Source organism: Crocodylus porosus, unplaced genomic scaffold (assembly GCF_001723895.1).
Source record: "Crocodylus porosus isolate Cpor-Errol unplaced genomic scaffold, CroPor_comp1, whole genome shotgun sequence".
NCBI classification, from domain to species: domain Eukaryota; kingdom Metazoa; phylum Chordata; order Crocodylia; family Crocodylidae; genus Crocodylus; species Crocodylus porosus.
The window spans coordinates 15,730,972-15,746,847 of NW_017728886.1; the positions used below are offsets into that span (position 1 = coordinate 15,730,972).

At 42.0% G+C, this 15,876-nt stretch overlaps 1 long non-coding RNA gene across 2 annotated transcripts in view; it reads left to right on the forward strand.

Annotated features, from left to right (window-relative positions):
- Positions 1-919: 919 nt before the first annotated feature.
- The window catches only part of LOC109306978, a 21,115-nt gene continuing 6,158 nt past the window's right edge, over positions 920-15,876 (forward strand). For both annotated transcript variants that reach the window (XR_002100142.1, XR_002100143.1), the window contains exon 1: positions 920-1,029. This is a non-coding gene — a long non-coding RNA (uncharacterized LOC109306978). The remainder of the gene's footprint in view (positions 1,030-15,876) is intronic.

Consider the following 15,876-nt stretch of genomic DNA (forward strand, 5'->3'; position numbering starts at 1 on the left):
TGCTTGATTTGGGGGGTGGGGGGAAGAGGATTGTTTTTTTTTAAATGAGGGTGTAATGCTTATTTGTCTTTGTGTGAATATTTCAGTAAACACGCTTTTGGTTTAGATTTGTGCCCTTTTTTCCTTGGTTATGCTTTTATATTGTATCATGCAGTGATAACCAGTGTTAAAATATACAGCCTTGCCAATCATTTTTACCTATGTTTGCCATCATTAAGCTCCTTGCTATGCTGTTACTGCATTGGGCGAGAGAATTATGTTGTGCCTATTTTTAGCAAATGCTTTTGGGAAAAAAGACTCGCTCAATACTTTTAATGGCATATTTGACCCAACGTAAAGCAATTCTTGGATTATGTTTTGGATTGTAGCTAATACACAAAATGTTTTGTCTAGCTAAAAATGTTTCAATTCCTTCTTTTTAAATGCTTTTGTATTTTGAGGTGATGCCAAGTCACCTGGTTGCTTATTTTGCTTGGGGTTTTCAGTGTGAAGTCCCGCGTCCAGGGAAATGGCTGGAAGGGACTCTCTCCATCGTGTTCGGTGTTCCACAGTTCGCTGGCTCTACAAGTGCCCAGGCTTATGCTGAGCTTTAAATCAGTTTCCTACATCAGTCTGCACCTCCTCCCTTTCTCATTCCGCAGACAAGCTAATATTTTATTAGTGAGTCATACCATGCCTTGAATCCTCATAGTCAAGCTTTTTGCAGTCATTTATGCACTACTTGGATCATGCTAGGCCTGGCCACTTCCCAGTGAAGCCAGTGGGATGTGAATGTAGCCAACTGACCTTGATTGTGAACTGAAAAACAAGCATTTCTCTTAAGTAACCTCTCAGGTATTTAAAGAATTTCTCAAACGCGACTACGAGATATACCAAATCCTCTTCATATGTGAGGGGAAAAAGAAAAGTTCCTGTTAGCCCAGCAACAGTAGGAACATGGACTATTGTGATGTGTTGTGGTCTGAACTTCAGAGCGGGAAGGAAGACCGGACCCAAAAAGTTTCTCAGATTCGTCGGCTCATATTCAGGGTAAGTGACACTTAATCCCCTGCTTTATCTTGAGCAACTGAATACGGGAAAGTAAAAGCACAGGCAAAAATATATCCTGTAGTATTTAATGTTAAATTTATATTTTATTTGAGTAAAGAAGAGTGACTGGGAGCCTTTTTGCTCCGATTTCCTCAAAGTATGTAACTTTGGCTCATATTGGTGCAAAGGGTTTAAGTGCATATGAGAGTGTGAACGGTTTCCTGGACACTAATGGGGCTACTCACTTCCTGGAAGCTACATATATGTACTTTGCAAAGCTGGGCCAGAAATTCCCTCCTCTTTTAGAGGTGTGATGGTAGGGACGTGAAGAAGCTCATCTTTCACCCACCTATACTTGGATTAATCTAAGGATAAACAAACATGCTATTTTCCAGAGAAACCAATCTAGCACTATCTGCTGACAGCTCAGAGTTATCCGATTCCTGTAGCCCAAATGAAAATCTCGGCTTGTCTCTGTGCCGTCTTCTTGTGGATGCCATGAACACTAGCTCAATTGGCTAAAGCAGGATGTGACATCTTTCTTTACAAGCTGTCCTGCCATATTCCTTGATCATTTTGGACCACCAGCATATGGCCTGTCATTCAGACCCATGACCTGGGTGTTATCTTTGATTTGGACTTTTTTCCTAAGCCTTCATATCAGACTGTGTCTATATCTTACAGATTCCTCCTGCGTAATGTCTCTAAGTTGTGGCCTTTCCTGTTCACCCCACAGTTAAAACTCTCCCCCAGGTTCTTGTCACCCCATGTCCTACTAACTACTTCATTCTTTTCTCCTGGGTCAGTCGATGCAATCTTGTCCTTCTTGTGGCCATCCACAATGCCGAACCAGAGCTCATTTCTCCCAGCTTGTTGTTCTCACAGTGTCAACCCTGTCTTTCCATTCCTGTTCTAGTTTCCTCTTCCTAATGCATCATACAAACTGTAAAAATCTTAATGTTCAAGGTCCTTCACAGCCTAGTCCCACCATGCAGTTTCCTCTGGAGGTCCGCTTCTGCTTCTGACCAGTCAGTAAAGCCAACCTCATTGCCCACTTGTTAACTTTTCAAGGAAGTACCTTTGTGCCTCCTCCTATAGTCCCTACCTCAAAACTACCTCATCACCCTCCTCTCCTTAACACAGCAAAACTAATTGACCACGCTTAGGCGGTCATTGTGCACATCATACTGACTGATACCAATCTCACTGTTTCTCTGTCCTTCTCCCCAGCCCGTATCCATCTGCTGATTCTTGTCTCAGTTTCTGCCCCAACAAGGTTACAACCGGCCTCTGTTCTTTTTTGTATATAGTCCCTAGCACAAATTGCATTCAGTCTATGATGACAGCTTCCATGAAGTACAGTAATGAGAACAAATAATGTAATAATAAAGGAGAGGGATATTACTTTTCACTTAAAAAAAATAGAGCAATGTGCCTACATTTCTCCTCGGCCTTTGGTTTTAGAATTTCATTAGCAAAAGTGAATGTTTACACCTCTTTGCTTCTACATTCATCCTGCTGCTGTTAATTTCTTTAAAGCAACAATGAATTTGATTAGCCTTGCACTTTATTTCATTCAATAAGATAAAATATCAGCTGCATTTTTTATGATGCAATTTTTTAAGAAGCCACTGGAGGGACACCTTCACTACAAAACTAAAAGCAGTTGCATCCAATGCAAGACAGATGCACACAGACACGCATGCAAATGGAAGGCTTTATACAAATGAGTCGTAGTTAAAACATCACGGGCCCAACATGACCCAACGTCATTAGTTCAATATCCACAGGAGGGGAAGAAAGAAGCAAAAGGAGGGCTTCCTCGTTGCTTGTGATTGGAGCAGTGTTATATGACTGACGCTGGAGACTCTAATCAAGAATTATTACTTGCTACACTAGTATATGCACGTGAAAGCACTGCTCACCTGAGTAAAGATTGTGAGATTGGGTGTTCAGCAACTAGAGACATGTAGTTTACAGTAAAGGGATACAGTTAGGCAAACATGTCAGCTTTGATAACCAGGCTGCTTTTCACACTGATATATGTTGGTCTGGCAGAAGGTAAGAGGCGCCACCAGCAAAGCAGGAAGTGTCACATGTTACCATTCATTCCTTGCCACAGAATCTCACCGCCTTCTCCACCATCAACCCTGCTCACATCGTTGCAGGACCACATTCGACAAATTATGACTTTCCTACCCAAACAGAGACAATGATATTCCTTGGCATGGTTTCAAGTGCCTTGCAGTTCAAACACCGTGATCACCCCAGAACTGGTAACATGAAGACAACACACCAAGTGCATCTAAAACATATCCCAGAGCAAAGATGGTTCTATTGCTCCTTGAAACAGATGCTGAAAATTGCCATGTTTCGAGTAGCAGAATCTGTATGAAAATTAATGTTTGTACAAGTCACCCACAGAATTTGGAAACTGTGCAGCTGCTTTTTTTTTGTTTGTTTGTTTTTGTTTTTTGAACACTTAACATTTCTTCCAGCATGCGCTTGGTAATATATCAACTAATGACTACCTGAAGACATTAGATTTTCTCTAAATGTTTTTATTTTTTAAGAGGCAAAAGATAACACATCTCTTGTAGTATGAAAGCATGCCTTACTCAGCCTCCTGTCCCTTCCCATGCTTAACTTTTTTTTCTGGAACAGCCAACTCAGCTTATGATAGTTGCATGAAAACAAAAATACAGGGGAAAATATTAAATACCGAACATGTTTCATTGTGCATTATAACTTGGGGCAGCAACAGGAAAAGGTTTTTTTTAGAGTTTTTTTTTAATAGTTTTTCTGTTTGTTTATAAGATCCTAATTTTAGTGTACCTGCTAATGTAGATGCTTATGTTAAGGGCATTTATTGCCCTGATCTATATTCATCACAAGTGACAATTGATTGTCTTGGAAGCAGGGTAGATACGCACCTTCTAGATTAACTAAATCAGATGCATAGCATAAGCTTTCATGAGCCCAAACTCACTCCATCCGATTGCTGTCTCGGCCAGTATTTTTTTTTTTTTTTTTTAAGTGTCTGTGTTTTTGACAGAACTCTTTAAATCACAGAGGATCATTTTTTCTGCAGTCACTTTTATCTAGATTCCCCATTTGAACCAGTGGCACGGTATGACCCCTACTCTGCTTTTGTCCAATACTGCAAATTCTGATTTACAAAGGAGGTGATAAATATTTCATTCCTTCCTGCCAGACTTCCTTAGAACTGACCTCTTGAATTTGAAATGTTTGATATCCAAAATATTTTATTAGCATACTTTCTACTAATAAGCATCCTTGAAATAGCAACCAAAGCAATACCTGTTTTAAGAAAGTTTTAGCTTCTCTCCTGTTTTAATACACTTTTCTTTTCTCTTGTTTACTAGCTAGATATGCTGGAGGAGGCCTAATTATAGTTGTATCTCTGACAAAAAAAGATAAGAATTGATTCATCAACTGAGGCAACTATTGTTAGTAGTAGGAAACATTTTGTATTTAATATTCAGCAGAACGTATTTTAAACAAAACTGCTAGATGGTACAGCATTTCACTCTCCGTACTTGGTAAAGAAGCTGTCTGTTATCAACAATATAGGGTTTTATACTTTACAACATGGTTGATTTGAACTTCCTTTCATGTGAGTCTCACCTTTTCCTATTAGATATATTTTCTAAAACCGATATTGTAATCTGGTATGCACATGTTATATTTATCACAGCTGGTTTAGGCAGAGACAGAATTAATTAGGAAATGTCTCAAATGTCAGATCATTAAATGAAATTGTACAAAGGTAAACTGTAGTCTTCAGTGAGCAGATATTTCACAAAATGAATACAGATCCTTGAACCAAATTGTAATTGCTGTAAAATATTAATTTCTGCTTTACAATTGCATTTAGGGACAGTGCACATGGTTCCACTTAAGAGCTAAAAGTTTCTAATTTGATGTGAATGTCAACGCAGAGGTCATGATGAAGAAATTTTTTTAATCTCTGAGGAACGACTAAAAGACTGAACAAATATTTAATCTGCATTTTACATTACTACTTGAATAGATTTTTCTTTAAGAAAAATCCCTCTAGGGTTTATTTCAGTGCTTCATTTTTTGGTGACAATTACAGGAAGAAGCTAAGATAAACCAACATAAAAATAACAATGAGCTATTGTTTAACAAATGATATTCCTTTTTATTAATTTACTAGCACTACGAAACAGAAATGCTACATGGTTTCATCTTTTTCAACATATTTCTCATTCCTGGTGTTCTACAGGGCCAGATCCTGCTTTGATTAAAATCAGTGTCAAAACTCCTGCTGATCTCAGTCAGAGAAGGATATTATTAATATGGGAAACTAGCATCAGACAAAAAAAATTCCCATATCGAGAATTCTGTATTCTTTTAATGAGCCGTTTGATACTAAGAGAATCATTTTACTATTCAGACACAGAGAAAAAAAACATATTAATCAGAAACCTGTACAATTGGGATAACTTACTCTTTTCTTCCTGCTCAGTCTGTTTATAGTAGTTTTACCTCAGGGTTACAGTACTTTTCCCAACATTAGAGAAATGGGTGTCCTGTATCTATGGCTTGGGCATTTTGTAAGCTATCTGGTGAAGGTATGCATTGCTTATTGCTGTGCTGGTATCTGCCGGGGGCATATATACAAACACAATTCAACCAACCTGCTTTTTTCTTTATAGAAGCTTTTGCTAGTGAACTGTAGTAGGAAAGTTGCTTCATATACGAAGACTGTCACATTAAATGTAAGTGCTGATAATTTTTCCTACTGTTTCTAATATACTGGGTACATATCAGAACCAAGGGGACACAAGGAGATGAATGTATAGTATGTGACTATTGTGTTAGGCTCATATTATAAGCTGTCATTGTAATGTTAAAAATTGCAAGCACGAAAGAGCGGGTCCAGGAATCCTTGAATACACGTAGAGAGCTCTACATTATAAGATGCTAAGATCCTTTTAAAAACATGTGGGAGTTCCTCTGTAGAGTCTGCAACTTGCATTACAGCCTACAGACATCAACCTACCTGGCGTATGCCAATGGCTAAGCTCACAACTTAAACATATGCAGCACAGGGCCATCATTGCATTAAAATCCATTCACTTGGGTCCTCCTTACCGGAGAGGGTGCAGGTCACTAGTAACCCCCTTGTGCAGAACCTCTTCATTTGTTGTGAGGAGTTTGAGACCTATTCCCACGTATGGTGGGTATGGAGGGAAGCCAGAGACAAATGTATGGAGGCCCTGTGTTTCAACCAGCTTCAGCTTTTGGCAGTCCCACCGCTTGCCATTTCTGACACTTTCCACTAACCTTGTGACGAAGGAGTTTTCAACAGAAAGTTTATACATAGTCAGCATGTATATGTTTTCTGTCGCTACACTCATCAGGCTGATGCAGGAAGACGCAGCTCCAACTCGCCTGATTTCCTCTCAGCTTGGTCTTGTACCTTGGACTCATCCGTCATTATGCTCGGTGCATGCGCTAGCTATTGTCCGACAGGAACGCTGGACTGTAAGGAAGCCTTGGGTCAGTGACTCCAGCCCCCTGCAGTCACAGGCATTGACCTGGATCTGGTCCTGGGTTTGGCTGTTAGATCCACAAGACTAAGGCCCCTCTTTCCTCTATACCACAAGCCACAGAGTGCACCCTTGAACAATGTTTTAACCTCAAAGATTACACTGATACACTAGGAAGTGCACAGCTACTTAATGCCTAAAGCACTTGTACAAATAGTGTAAGAATTCCGTGCAATGGGTTTTAAGCCCTGACTTGGTGGGACTGGAAGTCTATAAAATAACAGCGCCTTTACATTTTAAAAAGAGCAGTATGGGATCTTTAAACGAAATCTTAATGCCTCCAAACTGGACTGATCATCAGCTTCTAATGTCCCTCCAATCTTGTAGAGCTACTTTGATTCAATCTTCCTTTATGCTCATACCTGATATCACACTTATCCTTTCAGACACATTTCCCCTATTGAAAGTACAAGAGTTAGTCATCTGTTAAGAGGGTTCAGCAAATGTTACATGAGTGTATTCTTAGAAATTTTTTCTTTGTGAACTGCTATAATTTGCTCCTTGAAGAGGGGAATGCCTTTTATGGCTGTCTCCATTCCTCCTTCTTCCTCTTTTGGGTTGAGAGTGTCTAAGAAGCATAGGTCATGGTGGGCAAGAGCATGGAATGTATGCAGTTTTAATGCACAAATCACAGATGCTCTGTTTTGTTCATGAGGAAAGTATAATTGGGGATTTTTCTGTTAAATTGAGCAACAGGCTGGGGTAGGTTATTTTCAGAAAGATTTTTCAGCTAGCAGTAATAATAAGTAAGGGCTAGCTAGTTTTTGTTTCATTTTAGATGGCAATTCACTTGAAATAGAGCTCAGTTATGTTTGCACAGGGACAGTTTTTCACTGGTTTTAGCCTTATGTGTTGCACCTATGAAAGGGAATTGATCTGATCTGCCATGTGCAAACAGAGAAACAAACTTGCACCGAATAACTGCATGATGGACTCGAGAGCCAGAAGTCGATAGAAGGGGGAAAGCTTTGTGAATTAGTCAGAGCATGCAGATGAGTCTATCAGCTGAGCGAGGTGTCATAAACAGATTTCTGTTTAGTGGACCTTTCTGTCCCAGCCTCCGCATTTATCATTGTCTCCATGACGGGAGCTCTGCCCCGTTATCGTGACTTGTATGTCATTTATCAGTGTTAAGTACAACAAAAGCGTATCTCTTTAAACCCCTCCCTCACCCTTTCACATGCTTCTACCTTTGAATAATGATATCGGTCTCTGCAGCCACAAAAAGTCCATTTCATCTCTCTCTTTTTTCCCTTATATTCCGTTAGTTGCTCAAAGAATGATTAAAATGGCATTCGTGCACTTTCAGATGAGAATTATCATTTTATTGGTCAAGTCACGCAAGAGAAGAAAAAAGAGCGCATGAATGCTAACCCATTTTTGTTTAGGCCGGTTGTGTAAATAGCATTTTATTCAAACATTTGGAGCGTTCTAAAATTCCTCCCAAACAAGAAACAAAAACAAAACCCCCAGCTCCGTGATGCCTTCCCCAGCTGAGCCAAAGCAACAACAAAACCCAAATGCAAGCCTTCAGTTCGAAGGCTTGAACGTGTATCACCTTGAGAGCTGCAAGCCGATGTTAAAATACTGCTGTTAGTTTTTGTAGGTATTTGTAAAAAATGTCCACCTGCATTTATTTCATCTAGCGTTTTCTTAGGATTTATATTTTAGAAAGTAATCTATTTCTATAGGAGATGACTTAACCAATAATGTCACGTAGTACAGGACTTGAGCTTAAATAGAGCCCAAAGAAAAAGCTCATTCTAACTCCCACGGAAATCAATGGGAGTCTTTTCATTGACTGCAGAGAGCCAGGTCACAAAACTGTGCAGTTCCATTTTAAACTAAGAACTGTAAGAAGCAAACTCAAAAGGGAGATATTTTAAGGGTCTGAATATCTCAGTATTTTTAGAGTGGAATTTTCTACCTTTATATTGATCAACAGGCTTTTAAAAAACAAAACCTGTGTTTGAACTATAATAAAGTGAACAGTTCAAAAGCACAAAGATTCCCCCTTTTCTCCCCCCCCAGCCAAAACAAAAAACCAAAACAAAAACCATACACTTTCTGTTCAGCTGCTTAGGTCTCATTAATAATCTTTTATTAGACTTTGTACTGACATTTTAATTAACCAGCTTGTATACAAATGTATAATCTCTTCTGTATCAGACCATGTCTGCTCACCTGTGTCATAGTTTGCATATAGCCAGCATCTAAAGGAAACCTCTCACTTAGTCCAAGACTTGGGGCTTTTGGAGCAGGAAGATCATAAGTTTTTTCCACACCTAGGCAAATACTTAGCAATGCATAATTTGCCTAAGGAGTTCAGCATCACCCCACAAAAAACCCCTATGATCAAGTGGGGATTTCCTTGGATTATAGCTCAAGAGCATTCAGTCTTTTGTGCAATTGAAAAATATCTCTGGATGGATCAAAAATAATTTACTTTTGGTATTTAGTATTTGTGACAACTATAAAATCCAGTTTCTGCAAATATACGTGCAACTTTGAGAATCCCTTTCTGTGAGTATGCATTTTAAGTAACAAATGCTCCTTGAATGTGAACACAAAGCGCACACATGCTTGAGGCAGGCACCTTTGAACACTCAAATCAATAGCTGAGGAAATTTGGTGTTGGATTTTGCTTGATAGTGGTTCCACTTCTGCTGCTCTGAATGTCCGTGGTTTAAAGCCAGGGACAACAGTAAATGTCTTGGGTAAAAATGGATTAGGCAAAATAGTTTCTGCTCAGTACTGCAGAAGAAGAATTGCTAGGACATTCTGTCATTTGCATCTTGAGGATTTCTGTTCAGCAGGCAAGTTAGCCGAGACCTGGCTCTGAAAACAGCTGTACAGTGACCGCTATTGTTTGGGTGGGGGAGGGACACAAAGGAATGGTCAAAAGGAAACAATTGCTATAATTAAACCAATATTTTGTCAGATCGTGACCTGGAGGGGGAAGAGCTGTTGAATGTGGGCTCTGTAAGTGAGAGGATGACAGAGGAGATCAATATTTTTGTTTTAAATAACGTCTCCATGTTTATCAGGATTTCATGTGGGGAGCAAATGTGTGAATTTTTTACATCAGTGAGTGGGAGGGGGAAAATAAAGGAGAAACGCAGAGCTATATATTTTTCAATCTGTCACCTTATGCTATGCCCACTTAGCTGCAGCTGTGAGTGGGAGCCTCGAGAAGCGTCACTGAAGCAGGAGTGGGCATGGGAATTTAATTAAGCTGCACTCGGCTGGGGAGGCTGGAGTGGTGCGTTTTGTTATTCATGAACTTTCGTGATGCGTTTTGATTTCACCTACAAAGAAATTACACGCACGCCACGCAGGCGCTCTCCGTCTCCAGGGAAAGAACATTGGAGGTTATGATCTAAACCAATTAAAATTAAAGTGAGGAAATTCAGACTTTTGGAAACTAATGGCACTTTCATCTTCAAAGCAAATTATGAGCGTTACCTAATTGAAGCTCACTATACCTTTGCCAGGGAGGTAAATATCCTCACCCCCTGTTATGAATGGAGAAGCCAAGGCACATATGTAAGGCCCCAATTCAGGAAAAGTGCTTAAGCACACACTTAATATTGAGCGTATGCACAGCATTGCTTGTTAAGCACGTAAGTGCCTTGCTGGTGATGTTGGTATGAGCCTCAGTGTCCTGTTTATACAGAGCTGCATGATGATGAGAAAGCCTGAGTGCGTATGCTAAAATACTTTGAATCAAGACAACATAACTTGTCAAAAAGCACAGAGGGAGGTAGGTCAGGGATAGGCTAACAACTCCAGGGTTCCTGGCTCAGTCCTTGGCTATTTCAATTGGTATTTCGTTGGCCTATAATGCTTCTGATAATTTCTTTGTTCGAGAGGTTTATTGTCCATTTCCCTTTTTAAATATGATTGCTTTCATTTACAGGATATCGTTAAAAGTAATTGTTCTTAGTAAAAAGGGTCTTAAAATGCTTGAGAAATTAAACTTAATGGAAACCATCCTGGATTCTCAGCCTGAGACTGATGCTGATACAAAGCAAGAAGCAACACCATAATGGGGAATGGCAGACTCTTAATCCCATGGCCAAGAAGATGCCAAAAACAAGGACAAGGAGCCTGAGAGAAGTCACAAAGCTAGGAGTATTCAAGAAGATTTGAGTAGGACTGAATAACAATATGAGGGAGAAGCAAATAAAAATGGAAGGGGGAACGGGCAAGGGGTTGAACTAGATGACCTATGAAGGTCCCTTCCAGCCGTACTTCTCTATGGCTCTATGAATTCGACAAGGAAAAAGCAGGAACCAAAATAATTAGGAAAATGGGGAAGTAAAGAAACATTTTAAGGTTAAAAGCAAAGGCTAAGAGGGTGGGAAAGGGGTGTAAATATAATATGGGGGGGCCTCCTGAAACATGGCTCTGAACAGCTACCCTCAGAAAACAGTATCTGGTGAACGATGATGTAGTGTCATGACTCCCCTAGGAAGAAGTCAGGACCCTCCCAGGAATGAGTTCCCTACTCAAATGGAGAGGAGAATATTTCCTTTCGTCAGGATTAGGGTAAATTGCCACATTTTAGGAAAGAGGTAGAGGGTATAAAGATAAGGATTGTTTGGGGATCCAAATAGGAGTGGTTAAATTATGGGTGGGGGAGTGAGGGTTTTAGAAAATAAAGCTAGTTTGAGGGAGCAAATATATAAAAGAATACACAGGGACCAAAGCAGTGCTACAGGTACAGTAAGTAGACCATACACGATCTAGATATGCTTTATTTCTTATTTTTCTATATAATATGTGAAGGCAGTTCCAGCTAATCTATGTATGTGTTTATATATATTCACCAGCTAGTAAACCAGTGTCTCTAGCCAGATTATGTGAATAGTGATGAATAATATATTTATAAACATAACATTATATTGATAGTACAGATGGAAAGTTATGAGTAGTATATTATTTCTTTTGTAAATATGTAATAACTTGAACCTCACGAAGTCTCTATTTGTCACTCCAAGGTTCTGGAGTCTTGTTTCTCTACCCTGAATAAATAATAATAAAAAGTTAAAAGATTTTTTCTTCCTGATTGATACCACATTGATTTGTATCTAAGACAACCCTGAGTTTAAGACAACCCTCTCATTAATTAGATTCTATGCATGGAAAAAGTATAACTTTGTTATAATTTTCCAAAGTATTGAATCTAACTATTTGAGGGTTGTCTTGAATTTGCCACCCCCTGCCCCCAACTACTACAGCAGGGAAAGCAGCGGCTGGGGAGGTCAGGTGGCTCCTTGCCCTCCTACTTCTTCCCTCTGCAGCCTTCCTGCCTCCCTGTCACGTGAACACCCCTACCCCCAGATCCTCTGCCCTTCCCTCCTCTCCCCTCATCTCTGCCTCTTGCCACTGCCCTGCTGCTCCTCAGTCTCTACCTCTGCCCCTGCTTACTGCCAGACGCTTCTCAGGATGTTTCCTCCTGGAAGCTCAGCCCTTTCTTGGCCGTGCAGCCGCAGAGTTCAAGGGGGGCGGGGGGCAGGAGGCTACTGTGCCTCTGACTGATCTGGGCTCAGGGCCAGTCTCAGAGATGCAGCAGCTACTGCCCCTCTCCTCCCACATGCACACTTTGTACACAAATCTAACATCAGGGGCTTGTTTCTTCATGCTGCAAGTGGGTGGGGAGGTCATCTTAGATTCAGGTAAATACAGTGTTTAGTTTAGGCTGTATCTGCTGCTTTTACAGGCCTGAGGATGGGCACCTTGTGTCTGAAAGCTTGTCTGATATCTCCCAGTTGTAAAGCTGGTCCAGTGAAAGGTATTACCAAACACACCTGACTTCTCACATGTTCCCTGCCTGGACCATCGCAGCTTGTGATGGAAATGTGAGGGGCTTATGAGGAGAGGGCAGCCGCTTTAGTCAAATAGTTGATTGAAAAGCCAGGCAAATGGGCAGAAAGCTTCTGAGAGTTTCTGTGCCAAATAAACTATTACTTCAGTAAAAAGCTGTGGTCTCCTTTCTGTCGGGCTGAGATGTGGCTATCCCACCAGGGAGACCGCACCAGCAGCGTAACTAAGCAGAGAGACTGGGGTATCAGCCCTGGTTGTTGACTTAGGGGGAATGCAAAAATAGTAGCCACTGCTGCTTTCCAGCCTCCATGCCACCAGCAGCAGCCTGATTGCAGCTGCCGCCCCGTGCAGTGCTGCTGTTCAGGGTACAGAGCTGCCCACTCGCACCTCTGGGCCAGACTCTGTAGAGGCTCTGGTGCAGGAGCTGATCCTTGCTACTAGAGCTCTTCTAAATATGAAGCAGAAGTTTATTCTTAACCTTTTTGCAGGGGATGCTAAGAAAGGGACCACGCCCCATGCAACTCCTGCACGCTTGTGCAGCACAGGATAGGATTTGGCTCAGTATTTGATACACAATCTCATTGTTCCCCTTCCATCCACCCTTTAAAAATCAAAGGAAAGCTGAAGTGATTAGTTTTAACACCTTAGTGAAGCCCAGCTTCTGCCACTGTCTTCGCTCCCGTGTGTATTCCCTTACTTAGTAAGTGATATGTGATAAATTCTGGTTCTCAGAAGAGGCGGGTCTGCTAGACCCTGATGGAAATTCCAGCTGCACAACAGCTCCAGGACTGGCTTCAGCAAGGAGACTTTTTAGATGGCTACTGTCCATTGCTTAAACACCTCCCCGTTGTCATTAGAGCCTTAGTTGTTTCCCAGTGACAGCTGCCATCTCACTGATACTCGCCACAAAGTCAATTCTAATTATCTACCATTGTTTGCATTTTAAGTTTTTTATCCTATCTACCACAACTTTAATTTTGGTGAATCTAATAGATATTAGAAACTCTGTGCACATGCACACACACACACACAATGTGTTTGACAGCAGCAGGCAAGGTCCTCCTGTTTCTCTTACAACTTTCAATGCAGAATAAGCCTCTTCTCTTCACTGCTATTTTTGTCTGTTACTGACAGAGTAGCTTTGGTAGAGTAATGTGCTCACTTGTTAAAAAATTGTGATTGCAATTTACTTAAAAATAAATGCTAATACTAATGCATTAGGGATTCTTTGATTTGGGAATCAAGGAACATGGCAGGGGAGTCTAGAACTGCTTGGCAGTTGTTCCGCTCTGGTGTAGATGATGGGAGGCTCTCAGTGGTGATGAACAAATGATGAATGACTATCTGAAATGCAAGACCCTGTAAGCATCCTTTCTATTTCCCACGTGCTGGAAGGTAGAGTGATAAGCTGCTTGGTGAGACTACTTTTAAACACAGGGCAGAGTAGTATTTGTGCACAGAGGAGACCCAGCTGTGCATCTCTTGCCCATTCAACCTGAAAATTTGGTCCATGTCCTGCAGCATTGCTATAGTGTTGGCTGGATGCACCTGTGCTATTTTGTCCTTAAGTCTGAGGAAATGGAAGTTTAGCTGCTGGTTATAAGCCACGAGCATGAATGGGAAGGTTGCTTTTTGTCTTTTGCCTGTTGAGGTGATTCACTTGGGAATCCTTCTCCAAAGGAATCCAAGTGTGGTGCAAAACTACTATTTTGGTTCTATGGTCTTCTTAGGTTGTGCTTTATATATCACATAATGACCTTGTCACAGCTGTACATGCTCATATGACCCCCTATGGCTCAGTAAACTGAATTCCTTCTTTGCAGGGCTTATAGCAGAGCATTTCCTTCGCTTGCCATATGCTTGGAGTGCAGCCACTGATTTCTATATTGGTTTGACTGACTGATCCTATTCACTCCCCATTGATTTTTCAACAGTGGTTGCCTTTAGAGTGGCATTGACATAACTGGTCCTATGGATTTTTCAAGACTGAGGTGGTATGGACCTGGCTACGTGTGGGTTTTCTTCTACAGTAGTTTTACAAGAGACTTCCCTCACAGGTTCTTACTGATGCAGCTTTACTGTGGGCATGTCTACACACACGATTAATGCTCGCAAATAAATTCTGGAGCCTATTGCTCTGGAGTTTTTGCTCCTGGGCACGCTGTTTAAATGTGTGTCTGAGAGCAAAAATTCCAGAACATACTGCTCTGGAGTTAATTCATGCACAGCATATGGAGCCGGGTTGGAGCAGCCCAGGGCTGCTGTGATGGGGATCCACAGGAGGTGGAGGGGCTGACTGAGACATGAGGATACTTCAGTGCAGGTCTAGCTGGGCTGGCTGCTCCGATGGGGCACCATATGCTGCACAGCAGTTGGTTGGGGCACTCACTACTTCTGCATGGGAGTAGCCTGCTGGCTAGCCCTGTGCTGAAGCATCCTGTGCCCCAGCCAGCCAGGGCAGCATCTATATGTGCACTACTGCACATGAAAAAACTCTGCAGCAGGGTAGTACTTGTATTTTCCTACCCTGCTGCAGAATTGATTTTATGAGTCCTAATAAGGGTGCATATGTAGACACCAAGGGCATGTCCAGATGAGCCCACATGTGCCTCTTGCAGCATCTCAAACCCCTTTAAGATGCTGCAAGAGGCACGTACGGGAACGAGAAAAGCTTCCCCCCGCTGCAAGTTTGCAGCACCAGAGCAAAATAAGACCCCTGGGTTAAAAAAAAAAAAAAAAAAAACAAAAGGAAAAAAAGTGGGGGATGGCATGGTCCCGGACCATGTCCTTAGGCAACTGGAGGCTGGGTCATCCACAGAGATGCTCTGGTAGCAGCCAGAGCATCTCTGTGGTTGGCCCTTGCCCTGGTGCTGAAGCACATTGCCTGCAGGGAGCTGGACCTGGGCTCCAGTACAGGTAAGTAGGGTACTGGTGGGGGCTGGAGGAGGGGGAAAGGGACCATGGGGAGACTGCTGCCTGCTCCCCCAGATCCCTGCCCTGCCCGGCCCCACCCCTCACCTGTCCCTTGAGTTCCCCCGATCTCTTCCCTGCCTGGGCCCATCAAGTCCCTGATCCCTGCCCCAGCCCTCCCAGCCCCCCAAGCACTGCCCCCAACACCCCAGCATCCCCACAATATATATATAAAAAAAAGCAAAAACAAAAAACCTCCAGCACTCACTGGTAGTACAGCTGCCTGTTGGGGTCTCTGAGGCTCCCCTGCATAGGACGGGACTAGGTGACAGCCCCAGTGGCCCCAGCCTGGGCCCTGCTGCCCTGTGCTGCCTTTTCCTTAAAGTGCCGAAGGCTGGGATTGAGGGGACAGCCATTGGGGGGTGGGGGTACAAGTCCATCATCTTAGGCCTCCCCCAAGAAAAACAAAAGTTGGCACCTATGCTCCTGTTTCTTCTTTGAGCATCAA